Raw genomic sequence first — 23,381 nt, 5'->3', positions numbered from 1 at the left:
TAGGCTTAAGAATCTTATGGGAACACTTGTACTGTTTGTAAATTAAGTGTAGGAGTTGGAGGAGGGTGCTTCCTGCGCACGAATAACAGCACGCTTGCCAATTGTGGATGCTAATCGTTCTCTTGTATCTGCCTAGACACATCTGCTGGCTGTGAATTACTCCACTTGCATGGCAAGGTGGGCATGTAGGTGTGTTAAAAATTCTGGAGGCTCTGGGTATCGATCGCAGTACCTCTAGCATGCTACGCGAGCGATCTACCATCTGAGCTACGCCCCCTCCATGATAAGTTGTGCTACATACAGCAATATCAATGTCACAGACGCTTGCACTCCCATTATTCCGCAGACAAACACTACTCTCTATGTATCTGTGAGGGTGTCTTTCAGGTTTCGTGCATTCTGTATTGAATCGTAGTTGGCCACAATCGAAGTGGCACGCATCACGTCGAAAATAGAATTCGGACACCGCTCTGAGTAAGACGAACGTGTTGTCCACTCTCTAGACTTCAATGACGTTAAGCCGTGATACCTAAGACAGACCTGCACTCGATGACAGCCGGTCCCCACACATACATCTTGCTCTCCTTACGTCAGTATGCATCATACAAGTCTGTGACGCTGCCTTTGCAACATCTTGCGTGCCTTTAGGTTCGCCGCGATCAACACTTGGCATCCACTGACCACAAAACATGGAGGCGCCGGGGCTTGAACCCGGTACCTTTAAAATGCAAAGCGAACGCTCTACCATCTGAGCTACGCCCCCATCCGCGACCAAACTGCGCTATTCTCCATTCCTTGCGACTCTGATGTGCACGGACACGATGCTTGGTTGGTTTGTAGCGCTGAAGGCACCAGAGTACAAAGGCGCGGACACGTTCATATACATAAGAGTTCCAAGTAGTTTCGATGCTCTGGTATTACGAATGCAAATTCCGTCTGTTTTTAACGTCTTAAATTGAAAGGGGGGGTCACAAATTGCTCCGTTTTCACTCCTTGTCGACAATCACACAGCACCTTAGGTAACAAGCACATCTCGAGCCCCATTCTGCACTCCACTGTTCATGCAAACTCAGTGCCTCGCTCTTTGCTACTGTGTACCACTCTTGTCGTCCAACTGCAAAACACTGGGCCACAACAAGTTTCCACGTCTCCATTGCACTGCGCAAACTACGAAACGCTCCCCAAACATGGCACTCGCCCATGCAGCCGACTTTTACGACTTTACACGACGCTCACGCTAGTGACAGCCTCATTTATAGTTCGACGTCGCCCCAAAGCGAATGAGCACATTTCGCCTACGGCTTAGGCCGCCCTCCTAGTGTGGCTGCTCGGTGTCTGCAGGCAGTGAGGGGCTGCAAGCTTCCTGCGTTCGCACCTATGTCACCTGTGCTTGCTTGTCAGAGACAGACTATCGCAAAACATACAAATCACTCCATGAATTGATTGCTACGGCATCTGTTATCAGAAGTCACAACTAGCAACACCAGTAGCAGCCGACTGCACGCAAAGAATAGGAATGTGCAGTGGGATTTACGTGAACCCGGCGTAAGGCAGATCTTTCCGACGTAGGCTTAAGAATCTTATGGGAACACTTGTACTGTTTGTAAATGAAGTGTAGGAGTTGGAGGAGGGTGCTTCCTGCGCACGAATAACAGCACGCTTGCCAATTGTGGATGCTAATCGTTCTCTTGTATCTGCCTAGACACATCTGCTGGCTGTGAATTACTCCACTTGCATGGCAAGGTGCGCATGTAGGTGTGTTAAAAATTCTGGAGGCGCTGGGTATCGATCCCAGTACCTCTCGCATGCTAAGCGAGCGCTCTACCATCTGAGCTACGCCCCCTCCATGATAAATTGTGCTACATACAGCAATATCAATGTCACAGACGCTTGCACTCCCATTATTCCGCAGACAAACACTACTCTCTATGTATCTGTGAGGGTGTCTTTCAGGTTTCGTGCATTCTGTATTGAATCGTAGTTGGCCACAATCGAAGTGGCACGCATCACGTCGAAAATAGAATTCGGACACCGCTCTGAGTAAGACGAACGTGTTGTCCACTCTCTAGACTTCAATGACGTTAAGCCGTGATACCTAAGACAGACCTGCACTCGATGACAGCCGGTCCCCACACATACATCTTGCTCTCCTTACGTCAGTATGCATCATACAAGTCTGTGACGCTGGCTTTGCAACATCTTGCGTGCCTTTAGGTTCGCCGTGATCAACACTTGGCATCCACTGACCACAAAACATGGAGGCGCCGGGGCTTGAACCCGGTACCTTTAACATGCAAAGCGAACGCTCTACCATCTGAGCTACGCCCCCATCCGCGACCAAACTGCGCTATTCGCCATTCCTTGCGACTCTGATGTGCACGGACACGATGCTTGGTTGGTTTGTAGCGCTGAAGGGACCAGAGTACAAAGGCGCGGACACGTTCATATACACAAGAGTTCCAAGTAGTTTCGATGCTCTGGTATTACGAATGCAAATTCCGTCTGTTTTTAACGTCTTAAATTGAAAGGGGGGTCACAAATTGCTCCGTTTTCACTCCTTGTCGACAATCACACAGCACCTTAGGTAACAAGCTCATCTCGTGCCCCATTCTGCACTCCACTGTTCATGCAAACTCAGTGCCTCGCTCTTTGCTACTGTGTACCACTCTTGTCGTCCAACTGCAAAACACTGGGCCACAACAAGTTTCCACGTCTCCATTGCACTGCGCAAACTACGAAACGCTCCCCAAACATGGCACTCGCCCATGCAGCCGACTTTTAGGACTTTACACGATGCTCACGCTAGTGACAGCCTCATTTATAGTTCGACGTCGACCCAAAGCGAATGAGCACATTTCGCCTACGGCTTAGGCCGCCCTCCTAGTGTGGCTGCTCGGTATCTGCAGGCAGCGAGGGGCTGCAAGCTTCCTGCGTTCGCACCTATGTCACATGTGCTTGCTTGTCAGAGACAGACTATCGCAAAACATACAGATCACTCCATGAATTGATTGCTACGGCATCTGTTATCAGAAGTCACAACTAGCAACACCAGTAGCAGCCGACTGCACGCAAAGAATAGGAATGTGCAGTGGGATTTACGTGAACCCGGCGTAAGGCAGATCTTTCCGACGTAGGCTTAAGAATCTTATGGGAACACTTGTACTGTTCGTAAATTAAGTGTAGGAGTTGGAGGAGTGTGCTTCCTGCGCACGAATAACAGCACGCTTGCCAATTGTGGGTGCTAATCGTTCTCTTGTATCTGCCTAGACACATCTGCTGGCTGTGAATTACTCCACTTGCATGGCAAGGTGCGCATGTAGGTGTGTTAAAAATTCTGGAGGCGCTGGGTATCGATCCCAGTACCTCTCGCATGCTAAGCGAGCGCTCTACCATCTGAGCTACGCCCACTCCATGATAAATTGTGCTACATACAGCAATATCAATGTCACAGACGCTTGCACTCCCATTATTCCGCAGACAAACACTACTCTCTATGTATCTGTGAGGGTGTCTTTCAGGTTTCGTGCATTCTGTATTGAATCGTAGTTGGCCACAATCGAAGTGGCACGCATCACGTCGAAAATAGAATTCGGACACCGCTCTGAGTAAGACGAACGTGTTGTCCACTCTCTAGACTTCAATGACGTTAAGCCGTGATACCTAAGACAGACCTGCACTCGATGACAGCCGGTCCCCACACATACATCTTGCTCTCCTTACGTCAGTATGCATCATACAAGTCTGTGACGCTGGCTTTGCAACATCTTGCGTGCCTTTAGGTTCGCCGCGATCAACACTTGGCATCCACTGACCACAAAACATGGAGCCGCCGGGGCTTGAACCCAGGACCTTTCACATGCAAAGCGAACGCTCTACCAACTGAGCTACGCCCCCATCCGCGACCAAACGGCGCTATTCTCCATTCCTTGCGACTCTGATGTGCACGGACACGATGCTTGGTTGGTTTGTAGCGCTGAAGGGACCAGAGTACAAAGGCGCGGACACGTTCATATACACAAGAGTTCCAAGTAGTTTCGATGCTCTGGTATTACGAATGCAAATTCCGTCTGTTTTTAACGTCTTAAATTGAAAGGGGGGTCACAAATTGCTCCGTTTTCACTCCTTGTTGACAATCACACAGCACCTTAGGTAACAAGCTCATCTCGTGCCCCATTCTGCACTCCACTGTTCATGCAAACTCAGTGCCTCGCTCTTTGCTACTGTGTACCACTCTTGTCGTCCAACTGCAAAACACTGGGCCACAACAAGTTTCCACGTCTCCATTGCACTGCGCAAACTACGAAACGCTCCCCAAACATGGCACTCGCCCATGCAGCCGACTTTTAGGACTTCACACGATGCTCACGCTAGTGACAGCCTCATTTATAGTTCGACGTCGACCCAAAGCGAATGAGCACATTTCGCCTACGGCTTAGGCCGCCCTCCTAGTGTGGCTGCTCGGTATCTGCAGGCAGCGAGGGGCTGCAAGCTTCCTGCGTTCGCACCTATGTCACATGTGCTTGCTTGTCAGAGACAGACTATCGCAAAACATACAGATCACTCCATGAATTGATTGCTACGGCATCTGTTATCAGAAGTCACAACTAGCAACACCAGTAGCAGCCGACTGCACGCAAAGAATAGGAATGTGCAGTGGGATTTACGTGAACCCGGCGTAAGGCAGATCTTTCCGACGTAGGCTTAAGAATCTTATGGGAACACTTGTACTGTTCGTAAATTAAGTGTAGGAGTTGGAGGAGGGTGCTTCCTGCGCACGAATAACAGCACGCTTGCCAATTGTGGGTGCTAATCGTTCTCTTGTATCTGCCTAGACACATCTGCTGGCTGTGAATTACTCCACTTGCATGGCAAGGTGCGCATGTAGGTGTGTTAAAAATTCTGGAGGCGCTGGGTATCGATCCCAGTACCTCTCGCATGCTAAGCGAGCGCTCTACCATCTGAGCTACGCCCCCTCCATGATAAATTGTGATACATACAGCAATATCAATGTCACAGACGCTTGCACTCCCATTATTCCGCAGACAAACACTACTCTCTATGTATCTGTGAGGGTGTCTTTCAGGTTTCGTGCATTCTGTATTGAATCGTAGTTGGCCACAATGGAAGTGGCACGCATCACGTCGAAAATAGAATTCGGACACCGTTCTGAGTAAGACGAACGTGTTGTCCACTCTCTAGACTTCAATGACGTTAAGCCGTGATACCTAAGACAGACCTGCACTCGATGACAGCCGGTCCCCACACATACATCTTGCTCTCCTTACGTCAGTATGCATCATACAAGTCTGTGACGCTGGCTTTGCAACATCTTGCGTGCCTTTAGGTTCGCCGCGATCAACACTTGGCATCCACTGACCACAAAACATGGAGCCGCCGGGGCTTGAACCCAGGACCTTTCACATGCAAAGCGAACGCTCTACCAACTGAGCTACGCCCCCATCCGCGACCAAACTGCGCTATTCTCCATTCCTTGCGACTCTGATGTGCACGGACACGATGCTTGGTTGGTTTGTAGCGCTGAAGGGACCAGAGTACAAAGGCGCGGACACGTTCATATACACAAGAGTTCCAAGTAGTTTCGGTGCTCTGGTATTACGAATGCAAATTCCGTCTGTTTTTAACGTCTTAAATTGAAAGGGGGGTCACAAATTGCTCCGTTTTCACTCCTTGTCGACAATCACACAGCACCTTAGGTAACAAGCTCATCTCGTGCCCCATTCTGCACTCCACTGTTCATGCAAACTCAGTGCCTCGCTCTTTGCTACTGTGTACCACTCTTGTCGTCCAACTGCAAAACACTGGGCCACAACAAGTTTCCACGTCTCCATTGCACTGCGCAAACTACGAAACGCTCCCCGAACATGGCACTCGCCCATGCAGCCGACTTTTACGACTTTACACGACGCTCACGCTAGTGACAGCCTCATTTATAGTTCGACGTCGCCCCAAAGCGAATGAGCACATTTCGCCTACGGCTTAGGCCGCCCTCCTAGTGTGGCTGCTCGGTGTCTGCAGGCAGCGAGGGGCTGCAAGCTTCATGCGTTCGCACCTATGTCACCTGTGCTTGCTTGTCAGAGACAGACTATCGCAAAACATACAAATCACTCCGTGAATTGATTGCTACGGCATCTGTTATCAGAAGTCACAACTAGCAACACCAGTAGCAGCCGACTGCACGCAAAGAATAGGAATGTGCAGTGGGATTTACGTGAACCCGGCGTAAGGCAGATCTTTCCGACGTAGGCTTAAGAATCTTATGGGAACACTTGTACTGTTTGTAAATGAAGTGTAGGAGTTGGAGGAGGGTGCTTCCTGCGCACGAATAACAGCACGTTTGCCATTTGTGGATGCTAATCGTTCTCTTGTATCTGCCTAGACACATCTGCTGGCTGTGAATTACTCCACTTGCATGGCAAGGTGCGCATGTAGGTGTGTTAAAAATTCTGGAGGCGCTGGGTATCGATCCCAGTAACTCTCGCATGCTAAGCGAGCGCTCTACCATCTGAGCTACGCCCCCTCCATGATAAATTGTGCTACATACAGCAATATCAATGTCACAGACGCTTGCACTCCCATTATTCCGCAGACAAACACTACTCTCTATGTATCTGTGAGGGTGTCTTTCAGGTTTCGTGCATTCTGTATTGAATCGTAGTTGGCCACAATGGAAGTGGCACGCATCACGTCGAAAATAGAATTCGGACACCGCTCTGAGTAAGACGAACGTGTTGTTCACTCTCTAGACTTCAATGACGTTAAGCCGTGATACCTAAGACAGACCTGCACTCGATGACAGCCGGTCCCCACACATACATCTTGCTCTCCTTACGTCAGTATGCATCATACAAGTCTGTGACGCTGGCTTTGCAACATCTTGCGTGCCTTTAGGTTCGCCGCGATCAACACTTGGCATCCACTGACCTCAAAACATGTAGGCGCCGGGGCTTGAACCCGGTACCTTTAAGATGCAAAGCGAACGCTCTACCATCTGAGCTACGCCCCCATCCGCGACCAAACTGCGCTATTCTCCATTCCTTGCGACCCTGATGTGCACGGACACGATGCTTGGTTGGTTTGTAGCGCTAAAGGGACCAGAGTACAAAGGCGCGGACACGTTCATATACACAAGAGTTCCAAGTAGTTTCGATGCTCTGGTATTACGAATGCAAATTCCGTCTGTTTTAACGTCTTAAATTGAAAGGGGGGGTCACAAATTGCTCCGTTTTCACTCCTTGTCGACAATCACACAGCACCTCAGGTAACAAGCACATCTCGAGCCCCATTCTGCACTCCACTGTTCCTGCAAACTCAGTGCCTCGCTCTTTGCTACTGTGTACCACTCTTGTCGTCCAACTGCAAAACACTGGGCCACAACAAGTTTCCACGTCTCCATTGCACTGCGCAAACTACGAAACGCTCCCCAAACATGGCACTCGCCCATGCAGCCGACTTTTACGACTTTACACGACGCTCACGCTAGTGACAGCCTCATTTATAGTTCGACGTCGCCCCAAAGCGAATGAGCACATTTCGCCTACGGCTTAGGCCGCTCTCCTAGTGTGGCTGCTCGGTGTCTGCAGGCAGCGAGGGGCTGCAAGCTTCCTGCGTTCGCACCTATGTCACCTGTGCTTGCTTGTCAGAGACAGACTATCGCAAAACATACAAATCACTCCATGAATTGATTGCTACGGCATCTGTTATCAGAAGTCACAACTAGCAACACCAGTAGCAGCCGACTGCACGCAAAGAATAGGAATGTGCAGTGGGATTTACGTGAACCCGGCGTAAGGCAGATCTTTCCGACGTAGGCTTAAGAATCTTATGGGAACACTTGTACTGTTTGTAAATTAAGTGTAGGAGTTGGAGGAGGGTGCTTCCTGCGCTCGAATAACAGCACGTTTGCCATTTGTGGATGCTAATCGTTCTCTTGTATCTGCCTAGACACATCTGCTGGCTGTGAATTACTCCACTTGCATGGCAAGGTGCGCATGTAGGTGTGTTAAAAATTCTGGAGGCGCTGGGTATCGATCACAGTACCTCTCGCATGCTAAGCGAGCGCTCTACCATCTGAGCTACGCCCACTCCATGATAAATTGTGCTACATACAGCAATATCAATGTCACAGACGCTTGCACTCCCATTATTCCGCAGACAAACACTACTCTCTATGTATCTGTGAGGGTGTCTTTCAGGTTTCGTGCATTCTGTATTGAATCGTAGTTGGCCACAATGGAAGTGGCACGCATCACGTCGAAAATAGAATTCGGACTCCGCTCTGAGTAAGACGAACGTGTTGTCCACTCTCTAGACTTCAATAACGTTAAGCCGTGATACCTAAGACAGACCTGCACTCGATGACAGCCGGTCCCCATACATACATCTTGCTCTCCTTACGTCAGTATGCATCATACAAGTCTGTGACGCTGGCTTTGCAACATCTTGCGTGCCTTTAGGTTCGCCGCGATCAACACTTGGCATCCACTGACCACAAAACATGGAGGCGCCGGGGCTTGAACTCGGGACCTTTCACATGCAAAGCGAACGCTCAACCAACTGAGCTACACCCCCATCCGCGACCAAACTGCGCTATTCTCCATTCCTTGCGACTCTGATGTGCACGGACACGATGCTTGGTTGGTTTGTAGCGCTGAAGGGACCAGAGTACAAAGGCGCGGACACGTTCATATACACAAGAGTTCCAAGTAGTTTCGATGCTCTGGTATTACGAATGCAAATTCCGTCTGTTTTTAACGTCTTAAATTGAAAGGGGTGTCACAAATTGCTCCGTTTTCACTCCTTGTCGACAATCACACAGCACCTCAGGTAACAAGCACATCTCGAGCCCCATTCTGCACTCCACTGTTCATGCAAACTCAGTGCCTCGCTCTTTGCTACTGTGTACCACTCTTGTCGTCCAACTGCAAAACACTGGGCCACAACAAGTTTCCACGTCTCCATTGCACTGCGCAAACTACGAAACGCTCCCCAAACATGGCACTCGCCCATGCAGCCGACTTTTACGACTTTACACGATGCTCACGCTAGTGACAGCCTCATTTATAGTTCGACGTCGACCCAAAGCGAATGAGCACATTTCGCCTACGGCTTAGGCCGCCCTCCTAGTGTGGCTGCTCGGTATCTGCAGGCAGCGAGGGGCTGCAAGCTTCCTGCGTTCGCACCTATGTCACATGTGCTTGCTTGTCAGAGACAGACTATCGCAAAACATACAGATCACTCCATGAATTGATTGCTACGGCATCTGTTATCAGAAGTCACAACTAGCAACACCAGTAGCAGCCGACTGCACGCAAAGAATAGGAATGTGCAGTGGGATTTACGTGAACCCGGCGTAAGGCAGATCTTTCCGACGTAGGCTTAAGAATCTTATGGGAACACTTGTACTGTTCGTAAATTAAGTGTAGGAGTTGGAGGAGGGTGCTTCCTGCGCACGAATAACAGCACGATTGCCAATTGTGGGTGCTAATCGTTCTCTTGTATCTGCCTAGACACATCTGCTGGCTGTGAATTACTCCACTTGCATGGCAAGGTGCGCATGTAGGTGTGTTAAAAATTCTGGAGGCGCTGGGTATCGATCCCAGTACCTCTCGCATGCTAAGCGAGCGCTCTACCATCTGAGCTACGCCCCCTCCATGATAAATTGTGATACATACAGCAATATCAATGTCACAGACGCTTGCACTCCCATTATTCCGCAGACAAACACTACTCTCTATGTATCTGTGAGGGTGTCTTTCAGGTTTCGTGCATTCTGTATTGAATCGTAGTTGGCCACAATGGAAGTGGCACGCATCACGTCGAAAATAGAATTCGGACACCGTTCTGAGTAAGACGAACGTGTTGTCCACTCTCTAGACTTCAATGACGTTAAGCCGTGATACCTAAGACAGACCTGCACTCGATGACAGCCGGTCCCCACACATACATCTTGCTCTCCTTACGTCAGTATGCATCATACAAGTCTGTGACGCTGGCTTTGCAACATCTTGCGTGCCTTTAGGTTCGCCGCGATCAACACTTGGCATCCACTGACCACAAAACATGGGGCCGCCGGGGCTTGAACCCAGGACCTTTCACATGCAAAGCGAACGCTCTACCAACTGAGCTACGCCCCCATCCGCGACCAAACTGCGCTATTCTCCATTCCTTGCGACTCTGATGTGCACGGACACGATGCTTGGTTGGTTTGTAGCGCTGAAGGGACCAGAGTACAAAGGCGCGGACACGTTCATATACACAAGAGTTCCAAGTAGTTTCGGTGCTCTGGTATTACGAATGCAAATTCCGTCTGTTTTTAACGTCTTAAATTGAAAGGGGGGTCACAAATTGCTCCGTTTTCACTCCTTGTCGACAATCACACAGCACCTTAGGTAACAAGCTCATCTCGTGCCCCATTCTGCACTCCACTGTTCATGCAAACTCAGTGCCTCGCTCTTTGCTACTGTGTACCACTCTTGTCGTCCAACTGCAAAACACTGGGCCACAACAAGTTTCCACGTCTCCATTGCACTGCGCAAACTACGAAACGCTCCCCGAACATGGCACTCGCCCATGCAGCCGACTTTTACGACTTTACACGACGCTCACGCTAGTGACAGCCTCATTTATAGTTCGACGTCGCCCCAAAGCGAATGAGCACATTTCGCCTACGGCTTAGGCCGCCCTCCTAGTGTGGCTGCTCGGTGTCTGCAGGCAGCGAGGGGCTGCAAGCTTCATGCGTTCGCACCTATGTCACCTGTGCTTGCTTGTCAGAGACAGACTATCGCAAAACATACAAATCACTCCATGAATTGATTGCTACGGCATCTGTTATCAGAAGTCACAACTAGCAACACCAGTAGCAGCCGACTGCACGCAAAGAATAGGAATGTGCAGTGGGATTTACGTGAACCCGGCGTAAGGCAGATCTTTCCGACGTAGGCTTAAGAATCTTATGGGAACACTTGTACTGTTTGTAAATGAAGTGTAGGAGTTGGAGGAGGGTGCTTCCTGCGCACGAATAACAGCACGTTTGCCATTTGTGGATGCTAATCGTTCTCTTGTATCTGCCTAGACACATCTGCTGGCTGTGAATTACTCCACTTGCATGGCAAGGTGCGCATGTAGGTGTGTTAAAAATTCTGGAGGCGCTGGGTATCGATCCCAGTACCTCTCGCATGCTAAGCGAGCGCTCTACCATCTGAGCTACGCCCCCTCCATGATAAATTGTGCTACATACAGCAATATCAATGTCACAGACGCTTGCACTCCCATTATTCCGCAGACAAACACTACTCTCTATGTATCTGTGAGGGTGTCTTTCAGGTTTCGTGCATTCTGTATTGAATCGTAGTTGGCCACAATGGAAGTGGCACGCATCACGTCGAAAATAGAATTCGGACACCGCTCTGAGTAAGACGAACGTGTTGTTCACTCTCTAGACTTCAATGACGTTAAGCCGTGATACCTAAGACAGACCTGCACTCGATGACAGCCGGTCCCCACACATACATCTTGCTCTCCTTACGTCAGTATGCATCATACAAGTCTGTGACGCTGGCTTTGCAACATCTTGCGTGCCTTTAGGTTCGCCGCGATCAACACTTGGCATCCACTGACCTCAAAACATGTAGGCGCCGGGGCTTGAACCCGGTACCTTTAAGATGCAAAGCGAACGCTCTACCATCTGAGCTACGCCCCCATCCGCGACCAAACTGCGCTATTCTCCATTCCTTGCGACCCTGATGTGCACGGACACGATGCTTGGTTGGTTTGTAGCGCTAAAGGGACCAGAGTACAAAGGCGCGGACACGTTCATATACACAAGAGTTCCAAGTAGTTTCGATGCTCTGGTATTACGAATGCAAATTCCGTCTGTTTTAACGTCTTAAATTGAAAGGGGGGGTCACAAATTGCTCCGTTTTCACTCCTTGTCGACAATCACACAGCACCTCAGGTAACAAGCACATCTCGAGCCCCATTCTGCACTCCACTGTTCCTGCAAACTCAGTGCCTCGCTCTTTGCTACTGTGTACCACTCTTGTCGTCCAACTGCAAAACACTGGGCCACAACAAGTTTCCACGTCTCCATTGCACTGCGCAAACTACGAAACGCTCCCCAAACATGGCACTCGCCCATGCAGCCGACTTTTACGACTTTACACGACGCTCACGCTAGTGACAGCCTCATTTATAGTTCGACGTCGCCCCAAAGCGAATGAGCACATTTCGCCTACGGCTTAGGCCGCTCTCCTAGTGTGGCTGCTCGGTGTCTGCAGGCAGCGAGGGGCTGCAAGCTTCCTGCGTTCGCACCTATGTCACCTGTGCTTGCTTGTCAGAGACAGACTATCGCAAAACATACAAATCACTCCATGAATTGATTGCTACGGCATCTGTTATCAGAAGTCACAACTAGCAACACCAGTAGCAGCCGACTGCACGCAAAGAATAGGAATGTGCAGTGGGATTTACGTGAACCCGGCGTAAGGCAGATCTTTCCGACGTAGGCTTAAGAATCTTATGGGAACACTTGTACTGTTTGTAAATTAAGTGTAGGAGTTGGAGGAGGGTGCTTCCTGCGCTCGAATAACAGCACGTTTGCCATTTGTGGATGCTAATCGTTCTCTTGTATCTGCCTAGACACATCTGCTGGCTGTGAATTACTCCACTTGCATGGCAAGGTGCGCATGTAGGTGTGTTAAAAATTCTGGAGGCGCTGGGTATCGATCACAGTACCTCTCGCATGCTAAGCGAGCGCTCTACCATCTGAGCTACGCACACTCCATGATAAATTGTGCTACATACAGCAATATCAATGTCACAGACGCTTGCACTCCCATTATTCCGCAGACAAACACTACTCTCTATGTATCTGTGAGGGTGTCTTTCAGGTTTCGTGCATTCTGTATTGAATCGTAGTTGGCCACAATGGAAGTGGCACGCATCACGTCGAAAATAGAATTCGGACTCCGCTCTGAGTAAGACGAACGTGTTGTCCACTCTCTAGACTTCAATAACGTTAAGCCGTGATACCTAAGACAGACCTGCACTCGATGACAGCCGGTCCCCATACATACATCTTGCTCTCCTTACGTCAGTATGCATCATACAAGTCTGTGACGCTGGCTTTGCAACATCTTGCGTGCCTTTAGGTTCGCCGCGATCAACACTTGGCATCCACTGACCACAAAACATGGAGGCGCCGGGGCTTGAACTCGGGACCTTTCACATGCAAAGCGAACGCTCAACCAACTGAGCTACACCCCCATCCGCGACCAAACTGCGCTATTCTCCATTCCTTGCGACTCTGATGTGCACGGACACGATGCTTGGTTGGTTTGTAGCGCTGAAGGGACCAGAGTACAAAGGCGCGGACACGTTCATATACACAAGAGTTCCAAGTAGTTTCGATGCTCTGGTATTACGAATGCAAATTCCGTCTGTTTTTAACGTCTTAAATTGAAAGGGGTGTCACAAATTGCTCCGTTTTCACTCCTTGTCGACAATCACACAGCACCTCAGGTAACAAGCACATCTCGAGCCCCATTCTGCACTCCACTGTTCATGCAAACTCAGTGCCTCGCTCTTTGCTACTGTGTACCACTCTTGTCGTCCAACTGCAAAACACTGGGCCACAACAAGTTTCCACGTCTCCATTGCACTGCGCAAACTACGAAACGCTCCCCAAACATGGCACTCGCCCATGCAGCCGACTTTTACGACTTTACACGACGCTCACGCTAGTGACAGCCTCATTTATAGTTCGACGTCGCCCCAAAGCGAATGAGCACATTTCGCCTACGGCTTAGGCCGCTCTCCTAGTGTGGCTGCTCGGTGTCTGCAGGCAGCGAGGGGCTGCAAGCTTCCTGCGTTCGCACCTATGTCACCTGTGCTTGCTTGTCAGAGACAGACTATCGCAAAACATACAAATCACTCCATGAATTGATTGCTACGGCATCTGTTATCAGAAGTCACAACTAGCAACACCAGTAGCAGCCGACTGCACGCAAAGAATAGGAATGTGCAGTGGGATTTACGTGAACCCGGCGTAAGGCAGATCTTTCCGACGTAGGCTTAAGGATCTTATGGGAACACTTGTACTGTTTGTAAATTAAGTGTAGGAGTTGGAGGAGGGTGCTTCCTGCGCTCGAATAACAGCACGTTTGTCATTTGTGGATGCTAATCGTTCTCTTGTATCTGCCTAGACACATCTGCTGGCTGTGAATTACTCCACTTGCATGGCAAGGTGCGCATGTAGGTGTGTTAAAAATTCTGGAAGCGCTGGGTATCCATCACAGTACCTCTCGCATGCTAAGCGAGCGCTCTATCATCTGAGCTACGCCCACTCCGTGATAAATTGTGCTACATACACCAATATCAATATCACAGACGCTTGCACTCCCATTATTCCGCAGACAAACACTACTCTCTATGTATCTGTGAGGGTGTCTTTCAGGTTTCGTGCATTCTGTATTGAATCGTAGTTGGCCACAATGGAAGTGGCACGCATCACGTCGAAAATAGAATTCGGACACCGCCCTGAGTAAGACGAACGTGTTGTCCACTCTCTAGACTTCAATAACGTTAAGCCGTGATACCTAAGACAGACCTGCACTCGATTACAGCCGGTCCCCATACATACATCTTGCTCTCCTTACGTCAGTATGCATCATACAAGTCTGTGACGCTGGCTTTGCAACATCTTGCGTGCCTTTAGGTTCGCCGCGATCAACACTTGGCATCCACGGACCATAAAACATGGAGGCGCCGGGGCTTGATCCCGGGACCTTTCACATGCAAAGCAAACGCTCTACCAACTGAGCTACACCCACATGCGCAACCAAACTGCGCTATTCTCCATTCCTTGCGACTCTGATGTACACGGACACGATGCTTGGTTGGTTTGTAGCGCTAAAGGGACCAGAGTACAAAGGCGCGGACACGTTCATATACACAAGAGTTCCAAGTAGTTTCGATGCTCTGGTATTACGAATGCAAATTCCGTCTGTTTTTAACGTCTTAAATTGAAAGGGGGGTCACAAATTGCTCCGTTTTCACTCCTTGTCGACAATCACACAGCACCTCAGGTAACAAGCACATCTCGAGCCCCATTCTGCACTCCACTGTTCATGCAAACTCAGTGCCTCGCTCTTTGCTACTGTGTACCACTCTTGTCGTCCAACTGCAAAACACTGGGCCACAACGAGTTTCCACGTCTCCATTGCACTGCGCAAACTACGAAACGCTCCCCAAACATGGCACTCGCCCATGCAGCCGACTTTTACGACTTTACACGACGCTCACGCTAGTGACAGCCTCATTTATAGTTCGACATCGCCCCAAAGCGAATGAGCACATTTCGCCTACGGCTTAGGCCGCCCTCCTAGTGTGGCTGCTCGGTGTCTGCAGGCAGCGAGGGGCTGCAAGCTTCCTGCGTTCGCACCTATGTCACCTGTGCTTGCTTGTCAGAGACAGACTATCGCAAAACATACAAATCACTCCATGAATTGATTGCTACGGCATCTGTTATCAGAAGTCACAACTAGCAACACCAGTAGCAGCCGACTGCACGCAAAGAATAGGAATGTGCAGTGGGATTTACGTGAACCCGGCGTAAGGCAGATCTTTCCGACGTAGGCTTAAGAATCTTATGGGAACACTTGTACTGTTTGTAAATTAAGTGTAGGAGTTGGAGGAGGGTGCTTCCTGCGCACGAATAACAGCACGCTTGCCAATTGTGGATGCTAATCGTTCTCTTGTATCTGCCTAGACACATCTGCTGGCTGTGAATTACTCCACTTGCATGGCAAGGTGCGCATGTAGGTGTGTTAAAAATTCTGGAGGCGCTGGGTATCTATACCAGTACCTCTCGCATGCTAAGCGAGCGCTCTACCATCTGAGCTACGCCCACTCCATGATAAATTGTGCTACATACAGCAATATCAATGTCACAGACGCTTGCACTCCCATTATTCCGCAGACAAACACTACTCTCTATATATCTGTGAGGGTGTCTTTCAGGTTTCGTGCATTCTGTATTGAATCGTAGTTGGCCACAATGGAAGTGGCACGCATCACGTCGAAAATAGAATTCGGACACCGCCCTGAGTAAGACGAACGTGTTGTCCACTCTCTAGACTTCAATAACGTTAAGCCGTGATACCTAAGACAGACCTGCACTCGATTACAGCCGGTCCCCATACATACATCTTGCTCTCCTTACGTCAGTATGCATCATACAAGTCTGTGACGCTGGCTTTGCAACATCTTGCGTGCCTTTAGGTTCGCCGCGATCAACACTTGGCATCCACTGACCACAAAACATGGAGGCGCCGGGGCTTGAACCCGGGACCTTTCACATGCAAAGCGAACGCTCAACCAACTGAGCTACACCCCCATCCGCGACCAAACTGCGCTATTCTCCATTCCTTGCGACTCTGATGTGCACGGACACGATGCTTGGTTGGTTTGTAGCGCTGAAGGGACCAGAGTACAAAGGCGCGGACACGTTCATATACACAAGAGTTCCAAGTAGTTTCGATGCTCTGGTATTACGAATGCAAATTCCGTCTGTTTTTAACGTCTTAAATTGAAAGGGGGGTCACAAATTGCTCCGTTTTCACTCCTTGTCGACAATCACACAGCACCTGAGGTAACAAGCACATCTCGAGCCCCATTCTGCACTCCACTGTTCATGCAAACTCAGTGCCTCGCTCTTTGCTACTGTGTACCACTCTTGTCGTCCAACTGCAAAACACTGGGCCACAACAAGTTTCCACGTCTCCATTGCACTGCGCAAACTACGAAACGCTCCCCAAACATTGCACTCGCCCATGCAGCCGACTTTTACGACTTTACACGACGCTCACGCTAGTGACAGCCTCATTTATAGTTCGACGTCGCCCCAAAGCGAATGAGCACATTTCGCCTACGGCTTAGGCCGCCCTCCTAGTGTGGCTGCTCGGTGTCTGCAGGCAGCGAGGGGCTGCAAGCTTCCTGCGTTCGCACCTATGTCACCTGTGCTTGCTTGTCAGAGACAGACTACCGCAAAACGTACAAATCACTCCATGAATTGATTGCTACGGCATCTGTTATCAGAAGTCACAACTAGCAACACCAGTAGCAGCCGACTGCACGCAAAGAATAGGAATGTGCAGTGGGATTTACGTGAACCCGGCGTAAGGCAGATCTTTCCGACGTAGGCTTAAGAATCTTATGGGAACACTTGTACTGTTTGTAAATGAAGTGTAGGAGTTGGAGGAGGGTGCTTCCTGCGCTCGATTAACAGCACGTTTGCCATTTGTGGATGCTAATCGTTCTCTTGTATCTGCCTAGACACATCTGCTGGCTGTGAATTACTCCACTTGCATGGCAAGGTGCGCATGTAGGTGTGTTAAAAATTCTGGAGGCGCTGGGAATCGATCCCAGTACCTCTCGCATGCTAAGCGAGCGCTCTACCATCTGAGCTACGCCCCTCCATGATAAATTGTGCTACATACAGCAATATCAATGTCACAGACGCTTGCACTCCCATTATTCCGCAGACAAACACTACTCTCTATGTATCTGTGAGGGTGTCTTTCAGGTTTCGTGCATTCTGTATTGAATCGTAGTTGGCCACAATGGAAGTGGCACGCATCACGTCGAAAATAGAATTCGGACACCGCTCTGAGTAAGACGAATGTGTTGTCCACTCTCTAGACTTCAATGACGTTAAGCCGTGATACCTAAGACACATCTGCACTCGATGACAGCCGGTCCCCACACATATACATCTTGCTCTCCTTACGTCAGTATGCATCATACAAGTCTGTGACGCTGGCTTTGTAACATCTTGCGTGCCTTTAGGTTCGCCGCGATCAGCACTTGGCATCCACGGACCACAAAACATGGAGGCGCCGGGGCTTGAACCCGGGACCTTTCGACATGCAAAGCGAACGCTCTACCAACTGAGCTACGCCCCCCATTCGCGACCAATCTGCGCTATTCTCCATTCCTTGCGACTCTGATGTGCACGGACACGATGCTTGGTTGGTTTGTAGCGCTGAAGGGACCAGAGTACAATGGCGCGGACACGTCCATATACACAAGAGTTCCAAGTAGTTTCGATGCTCTGGTATTACGAATGCAAATTCCGTCTGTTTTTAACGTCTTAAATTGAAAGGGGGGTCACAAATTGCTCCGTTTTCACTCCTTGTCGACAATCACACAGCACCTCAGGTAACAGGCACATCTCGAGCCCCATTCTGCACTCCACTGTTCATGCAAACTCAGTGCCTCGCTCTTTGCTACTGTGTACCACTCTTGTCGTCCAACTGCAAAACACTGGGCCACAACAAGTTTCCACGTCTCCATTGCACTGCGCAAACTACGAAACGCTCCCCAAACATTGCACTCGCCCATGCAGCCGACTTTTACGACTTTACACGACGGTCACGCTAGTGACAGCCTCATTTAAAGTTCGACGTCGCCCCAAAGCGAATGAGCACATTTCGCCTACGGCTTAGGCCACCCTCCTAGTGTGGCTGTTCGGTATCTGCAGGCAGCGAGGGGCTGCAAGCTTCCTGCGTTCGCACCTATGTCACCTGTGCTTGCTTGTCAGAGACAGACTATCGCAAAACATACAACTCACTCCATGAATTGATTGCTACGGCATCTGTTATCAGAAGTCACAACTAGCAACACCAGTAGCAGCCGACTGCACGCAAAGAATAGGAAAGTGCAGTGGGATTTACGTGAACCCGGCGTAAGGCAGATCTTTCCGACGTAGGCTTAAGAATCTTATGGGAACACTTGTACTGTTTGTAAATTAAGTGTAGGAGTTGGAGGAGGGTGCTTCCTGCGCACGAATAACAGCACGCTTGCCAATTGTGGATGCTAATCGTTCTCTTGTATCTGCCTAGACACATCTGCTGGCTGTGAATTACTCCACTTGCATGGCAAGGTGGGCATGTAGGTGTGTTAAAAATTCTGGAGGCGCTGGGTATCGATCCCAGTACCTCTCGCATGCTAAGCGAGCGCTCTACCATCTGAGCTACGGCCCCTCGATGATAAATTGTGCTACATACAGCAATATCAATGTCACAGACGCTTGCACTCCCATTATTCCGCAGACAAACACTACTCTCTATGTATCTGTGAGGGTGTCTTTCAGGTTTCGTGCATTCTGTATTGAATCGTAGTTGGCCACAATGGAAGTGGCACGCATCACGTCGAAAATAGAGTTCGGACACCGCTCTGAGTAAGACGAACGTGTTGTCCACTCTCTAGACTTCAATGACGTTAAGCCGTGATACCTAAGACAGATCTGCACTCGATGACAGCCGGTCCCCACACATACATCTTGCTCTCCTTACGTCAGTATGCATCATACAAGTCTGTGACGCTGGCTTTGCAACATCTTGCGTGCCTTTAGGTTCGCCGCGATCAACACTTGGCATCCACTGACCACAAAACATGGAGGCGCCGGGGCTTGAACCCGGGACCTTTTGACATGCAAAGCGAACGCTCTACCAACTTTTCTTTCTGCTTCTTTTGGTTTTTTTTTTACACTCAGATTCAGGCCTGCGGAAACAAAGCGGGCAGGGGTCGAAACCCGAGGCCTGGCCACGATGACTCCACCGTCCTGTTTCCGAATGGCACCTGTACTACGGCGTCGTACTTTCCCCTACTGTCGCTGTTCTTGGTCTCACGTTTGTTTTCGTTGTTCGTCCTAAATATCCACGAAAACTTCAGTCCAGGTTTAGAAATGTAGTTTACAGAAAGGTGGCAAATCCAGAAACAGTATATAGGAAATCGGCTAACACAGGCGACCTTAGCCAACACCCTCCGTTTCAAATGTCAGGCTAAGCATATTTGCAAAATCTTCACGGAGTCCTGGCATGCGCAATCGGTTCCAGTAAGCAGTAAGAATGTACTGTCGAAACGTTAGGTGTTCATCCTCTTCATGACAACTAATAACAAAATGTACGAAGTGTCCAAGCAACCACATAACGGTATTGAGCTTCGTTCGCGGATAAAAGGAAGAATCGGGCCGTACGATGATGTCAATGGTGTAAGCGGTTTCGGCAGTCCTAGTGACAAAAGCCAGTTGTTTCCTGAGCCAAATCCAATTAGCAAGGTGCCCACTGCAGGTGAATCGATGCTCAAGTGTGTCCTGGAGACCACACCGAGTGTAGTTGTCGGTGTCAGAAAGACCAATACGGTGCAGTCGTACGTTGGTGGGGACCAAACCATTAACTACCGTACACCACGTGGACGCCACAGCCATAGTGTGGATCGGCAGACTAACATTCCTCCAGACGTTCTTCCAGGACACTGATGGAGACGCCAGTTCGATTGGATTGGGACCGGCCAGCCCCTCCCAACGGGCAATCAAGCTCTTGGTCGTTGGCACCGGTCGTCGCAAGAAGACGTCACCGAGGTAACTAACCGCAATATAAAATTCCCGGACGTGTTTCAACTTAAAATTGAGGCGACCGACGTCGACAGGTGGAGCAAGGCTCTTTGGACGCACAACAGTAAAAAGTCTGGATGTAATTGAAGTAACTTCTTGCGTAACAATTAGAGTCGTACGGCGGACGTACAAGGCAGATGCCTTGCGAGTAATGTCAGTGAGGCCCAAGCCTCCGGAGATACGCGGCTTCGTCATAACCTCGTAACGCAACTTGAATAGATGACCCTTCCATATAAACCTGCTAGACAATTGGCGCAACCTTTTCGCCACCGTAATGGGAAGTGGGAACAGCTGAGCAACATAATAGGCTTTACATAACACGTATGTGTCTAAAATTCTGATTTTTTGCAAAATGGTAGCAGAGCGCTGCTCATGGACCATCAGAGCCCCCTGTATCTTCTCGGTGACAGATTTCCAATTAAGAGCTGCCATTTTTATAGGACACCGATCAATGGTAATCCCCAATGACGTATGGCGATCGACAAAAGTGGCCCAAGGAACATCAGCATCGCGAAACCCTCGAATATCAAGGAACTTACACTTACCCTGATTAAGGCGCGCTCCAGAGACACAACAGTATGCATCGACTGCCCCTTTCAACAATGTGATATCATCACGTTGACGGAGGAGAACAACGACATCGTCCGCGTACGCCTTAACAGTGAGCTTCCCACCAGAGAGGGTCATGCCCTGAAGCTTGAAAGCAAGAGTCCGAAGCAGCGGTTCCAGGGACAATATGAATAGCGACATAGAGAGCGGACTACCCTGAGGTACCCCTCGGCGGATAGCAAAGGGCGGCGTCAGCTGCCCATTGACTGACACCCGAGCAGTTATTCCCCTATACAAATTACCAAGAACACCACGTGATGAAGCGTTAAAACCTATTGTATCTAAAACATGATCTAAAAACACATGACTGACTTGATCAAAAGCCTTATAAAAATCGAGAAAAGCAAAGGTACAATGAACGTTTGTAACCGCCGCAACCGAGACAACATCCCGATATTCGGCTACTGGGGTCAGAATAGATCTACCAGGAAAACAACATTGATGTGCATCAATCACACCCCGAAGCAGTGAAGACAATCGACTATTGAGTGCTCTAGCAGCTGTCTTGTAATCAAAGTTCAGCAATGTGAGCGGACGAAGATTGGCAGTAGATAAACGACCAGTGGACTTCGGAATTAAAACAATTTTCCCTACTTTAAAATCGGCAGGCACATCCATCCCCCTGACAATCTCATTTAAAATCTGCGTAAAAGTGCCACCCAAAAGAGGCCAAAAACGGAGATAAAATTCTTTAGGCAGGCCGTCTGGACCCGGCGATTTACCGGACGGAGAGTGAGAAATAAAATCAAAAACATCATCTACCTGCAACTCCCGGAGAAAGTCGCCGTTCGCGTCAGGCGTGATCGTCGCAGGAAGATCCTCAAGGACATCATCAGAAAGTGACGCACCAGAATCATCGGCAGAATAGAGATTAGCGTAATACTGATGAAGAGCACGAGTCATATCCTCCTGTGCAATAAGCTGTCGTCCATCATCCACCATAAGAGAAGAGATGAAGGAGCGACGACGTCGAGTCTGATGCCGCAGCAGGTGGTACAAAGAAGTCAGTTCACCTTCAACAAGAGAGTGAGGTTTCGACTTTACTCGCAGACCATCCAACTGTCGTCGTTTGAGGGTCAAGAGCTTGGCTTTAATACGACGAACATCATGGATCCGCAGAGGAGAAGGACCCGCCGCGTCATACAGTTCACGCAGGACAGAGTAGTAAAATTCATACGTGTACTTAAAATCACGCGCCCTTGCGGCACAGTAAAAAATCAAAGTCTGACGAATCTTGGGCTTGGCAAAAGCAGTCCACCAAACGAGCAAGGAGGGGTAACGCGGGACGGAGCGAAGACATCGCTCCCACACGGCACTTACAACTTCATCAATGGCACTGTCGGCAAGGTGGGAAACATTTAACATCCACTGGGAACGATAAAGTTTTGCTGGTTGGTGACTAAGGTTTACAGTTGCAGTAAAAGCACAATGGTCAGAAAAACTAGTAGGAATAACATCGACAGAAAGAATGTTATCACATAAAAAATCAGAGAAGTAGAATCTGTCGAGTCTACTGCATGAGGACGCGGTAAAATACGTAAATTTCACCAGGGTTGGATATTTGTGTTCCCAAACATCACGCAGATGCATCGTACGAACCAAGTCATGTAAATCTCGGCAATAATTAAAATTGGGGGACTGGTCTTCAGGGCGTAAAACACAATTAAAATCGCCTCCGAGCAGGAGACTCCGAGGACTCTTGCGCAAAAGATAAATAAGCTCTTCCTTATAAAAGCGCGATCGAGCCACAGTGCGACCCGAACCAGAGGGGGCATACAAAACAACTAGGTGGAGATCAAAAAGACGACAACCAATCCCACGGCCAGAGTCAAGGAATTCAATGTCAGTAATAGGAATACCTTCTCGAAAGAAAAGAGCAGTTCCTGTTGAATTCTCCGGTGCGACATTAAAAACAGTTTGAAATCCAGGTAGAGAGAGATCAGAAAACAATACTTCCTGCAAAAATACTACGTCCGCACAGGAGTCGTAAAGAAACTGCCGCAAAGAGGCAATGCGAACGTCGGACTCAATACGGTTAACATTTAAGGTAAGAAAGGTGTATGCCTGAACCATGGAGAGAAAAGCGAGGGAAGAAATCACCTACACCGACGCATCAACATCACAGTCCATAGCAGGGGAGACGGAGGCATCCGAGGGAGGGGGACTGCTACCCCCTTCCGCGGATCCCTTACGTTTCGGTTTTTTACGAACAGCATTGACGTTCGGCTGAACGCGCAACTTGCGTCGGCTGACGGGCAAGGAAGCGGCAGCCGCCGATGACGTAGGAGGGTCAAGTTCT

The 23,381-nt window shown here is 49.3% G+C and overlaps 17 non-coding genes across 17 annotated transcripts; all 17 read right to left on the bottom strand.

Annotated features, from left to right (window-relative positions):
- Positions 1-1,770: 1,770 nt before the first annotated feature.
- Positions 1,771-1,843, bottom strand: Trnaa-agc (transfer RNA alanine (anticodon AGC)). Its single transcript has one exon. It is a non-coding gene; the product is annotated as a tRNA-Ala (tRNA).
- Positions 1,844-2,256: 413 nt separating this feature from the next.
- On the bottom strand, positions 2,257-2,329 carry Trnaa-ugc (transfer RNA alanine (anticodon UGC)). Its single transcript has one exon. It is a non-coding gene; the product is annotated as a tRNA-Ala (tRNA).
- A 1,006-nt stretch (positions 2,330-3,335) lies between these two features.
- On the bottom strand, positions 3,336-3,411 carry Trnaa-agc (transfer RNA alanine (anticodon AGC)). Its single transcript has one exon. It is a non-coding gene; the product is annotated as a tRNA-Ala (tRNA).
- Positions 3,412-3,821: 410 nt separating this feature from the next.
- Trnaa-ugc (transfer RNA alanine (anticodon UGC)) lies at positions 3,822-3,894 on the bottom strand. Its single transcript has one exon. It is a non-coding gene; the product is annotated as a tRNA-Ala (tRNA).
- Positions 3,895-4,900: 1,006 nt separating this feature from the next.
- Trnaa-agc (transfer RNA alanine (anticodon AGC)) lies at positions 4,901-4,973 on the bottom strand. The gene has a single exon. It is a non-coding gene; the product is annotated as a tRNA-Ala (tRNA).
- A 413-nt stretch (positions 4,974-5,386) lies between these two features.
- Positions 5,387-5,459, bottom strand: Trnaa-ugc (transfer RNA alanine (anticodon UGC)). The gene has a single exon. It is a non-coding gene; the product is annotated as a tRNA-Ala (tRNA).
- Positions 5,460-6,465: 1,006 nt separating this feature from the next.
- Trnaa-agc (transfer RNA alanine (anticodon AGC)) lies at positions 6,466-6,538 on the bottom strand. The gene has a single exon. It is a non-coding gene; the product is annotated as a tRNA-Ala (tRNA).
- Positions 6,539-8,516: 1,978 nt separating this feature from the next.
- On the bottom strand, positions 8,517-8,589 carry Trnaa-ugc (transfer RNA alanine (anticodon UGC)). Its single transcript has one exon. It is a non-coding gene; the product is annotated as a tRNA-Ala (tRNA).
- A 1,006-nt stretch (positions 8,590-9,595) lies between these two features.
- On the bottom strand, positions 9,596-9,668 carry Trnaa-agc (transfer RNA alanine (anticodon AGC)). Its single transcript has one exon. It is a non-coding gene; the product is annotated as a tRNA-Ala (tRNA).
- Positions 9,669-10,081: 413 nt separating this feature from the next.
- Trnaa-ugc (transfer RNA alanine (anticodon UGC)) lies at positions 10,082-10,154 on the bottom strand. Its single transcript has one exon. It is a non-coding gene; the product is annotated as a tRNA-Ala (tRNA).
- A 1,006-nt stretch (positions 10,155-11,160) lies between these two features.
- Positions 11,161-11,233, bottom strand: Trnaa-agc (transfer RNA alanine (anticodon AGC)). The gene has a single exon. It is a non-coding gene; the product is annotated as a tRNA-Ala (tRNA).
- Positions 11,234-13,211: 1,978 nt separating this feature from the next.
- Positions 13,212-13,284, bottom strand: Trnaa-ugc (transfer RNA alanine (anticodon UGC)). Its single transcript has one exon. It is a non-coding gene; the product is annotated as a tRNA-Ala (tRNA).
- Positions 13,285-14,776: 1,492 nt separating this feature from the next.
- Trnaa-ugc (transfer RNA alanine (anticodon UGC)) lies at positions 14,777-14,849 on the bottom strand. The gene has a single exon. It is a non-coding gene; the product is annotated as a tRNA-Ala (tRNA).
- Positions 14,850-16,341: 1,492 nt separating this feature from the next.
- On the bottom strand, positions 16,342-16,414 carry Trnaa-ugc (transfer RNA alanine (anticodon UGC)). The gene has a single exon. It is a non-coding gene; the product is annotated as a tRNA-Ala (tRNA).
- Positions 16,415-17,420: 1,006 nt separating this feature from the next.
- Trnaa-agc (transfer RNA alanine (anticodon AGC)) lies at positions 17,421-17,495 on the bottom strand. Its single transcript has one exon. It is a non-coding gene; the product is annotated as a tRNA-Ala (tRNA).
- A 412-nt stretch (positions 17,496-17,907) lies between these two features.
- On the bottom strand, positions 17,908-17,981 carry Trnaa-ugc (transfer RNA alanine (anticodon UGC)). The gene has a single exon. It is a non-coding gene; the product is annotated as a tRNA-Ala (tRNA).
- A 1,007-nt stretch (positions 17,982-18,988) lies between these two features.
- On the bottom strand, positions 18,989-19,061 carry Trnaa-agc (transfer RNA alanine (anticodon AGC)). The gene has a single exon. It is a non-coding gene; the product is annotated as a tRNA-Ala (tRNA).
- Positions 19,062-23,381: the final 4,320 nt, after the last annotated feature.

Source organism: Schistocerca gregaria, chromosome 6 (genome assembly GCF_023897955.1).
Source record: "Schistocerca gregaria isolate iqSchGreg1 chromosome 6, iqSchGreg1.2, whole genome shotgun sequence".
Lineage (NCBI taxonomy): Eukaryota > Metazoa > Arthropoda > Insecta > Orthoptera > Acrididae > Schistocerca > Schistocerca gregaria.
This window is presented reverse-complemented; position numbering and strand designations above follow the sequence as displayed.